Source organism: Octopus bimaculoides, chromosome Z (genome assembly GCF_046866305.1).
Source record: "Octopus bimaculoides isolate indiv1 chromosome Z, ASM4686630v1, whole genome shotgun sequence".
Classification (NCBI taxonomy): Eukaryota; Metazoa; Mollusca; class Cephalopoda; order Octopoda; family Octopodidae; genus Octopus; species Octopus bimaculoides.
The window spans coordinates 34,828,663-34,830,087 of record NC_142944.1 but is presented as its reverse complement, the minus strand read 5'-3'; the positions used below and the strand labels follow the sequence as shown (position 1 = coordinate 34,830,087).

At 49.8% G+C, this 1,425-nt stretch overlaps 1 pseudogene; it reads right to left on the bottom strand.

Annotated features, from left to right (window-relative positions):
- Positions 1–227: 227 nt before the first annotated feature.
- LOC149132210 (uncharacterized) lies at positions 228–1,050 on the bottom strand (annotated as a pseudogene).
- Between the last annotated feature and the right edge of the window lie 375 nt (positions 1,051–1,425).

Here is a 1,425-nt window from a genome sequence, read left to right as displayed (position 1 = left end):
TTGAACCTCAGTGGCCTCTGACTCCTGTTCTCCCGTTATGAAGTGATGTTGCTGAAGAAATCATCTTCCTCATCCTCCATGCTGGTGGTGTTGCTGCTCTCCTCATTGGTCTCCATTAGGTCTGTCTCTACGACGGTCTCCATGGCGTTCGTTATTCTGCTAACCTGACAGTTATTATACTGCTCCAGCCAGAACAAGCGAAACTTGGGGTGGAAAGCAGTAGTCAACTAGCATTCCAGGTCTTCTAGGAGAAGCCCAAACCTTTTCGTGATGCCTGCCAGTGTCGCGTCTACCAGAGGACTGCAGTATAGATGTTTGAACTTGGCTTCCTTCTCCCTCTTGACAGTAGCCGCTACAGCTGGTAGAAGGCTCCCGAGATAGGCCTGCTCCTCAAACTGGATTTTATCCAATGCCTTGGCAACATTAGATATCACCTGGGCGTACTCCATCAGGAAGCCGACATGAGGATCAGTGAAGATCTGCAGCGTCAACTGTGTCATCACCCTGTGGACAGTTCTCATAATCTTCTCCAGCAGGTTGTTGAGGATAACAACAGATTCATAGGTAGAGTTCCATCTGGTACTGTTGTGGACCACCCGCCTCCTCTTCAACGCGTCCAGAATGTTGTTTGCCACCACCGTACTGCGACTCTGTAGGTTCCACAGCCGTTGTGCCTTGGACATGGCCTTCCTGTAGGCCGACTTGAATGAAGCGCTGTCAAGAGCGTTGTCGGCATCCACGCTAGCTACCAAGTTGAAAGTATGGGCTGTGCACTTCATGTGCACTGGCAGGTTGAGACCCAGACCACTGAACTCGTCAAGGACGACGTCAACAAAGATATACTCAACTTCGTCCACATCCCCAACCCCGGGATCCACGTGCGGTTCCACATCTGCGATGCATTCCACGTTCGGATCGGCAGCATCTACAGGGACGTTTGGCAAGAGTTCAACTTCTGTACCAAACTGCCTTGGCAAAATTTCTGCCGTTGTCCATTGTGGTCCTGGTCACCTTGTCCTGCAGATGGAACTTGTAATGAGTATCTACCATGGCCTGAGTGAGAACATCAGGCCAGGACAGCGTGCTGTTTCGTGTGGATCTTAAGGTCCAGCCAGTGTGCCGTCATCCCCAGGTAGGAACTGCTGTGGGCCGACCAGCAGTCCACGATGGTCACCACCCAGGGAACATCCTTGAGCAATCTGTAAATAAAAAATGTTAAATTGTAAAGAAACATAAGTTGTAAAGTTAAACACCTGAAATTACATATATATATAAACTGACGCAGAGTATGATCAAGGTCTACAATCCTTCTGCCCACCATAAACTGACAGACGCTAGTGCCAGCATTTTGGGCAAACGCCTCGCCAATGCTAGGCTGGCGTGCTTTCATTGCACATGGCTGTAACGACTGGCAACTGTGTGCTA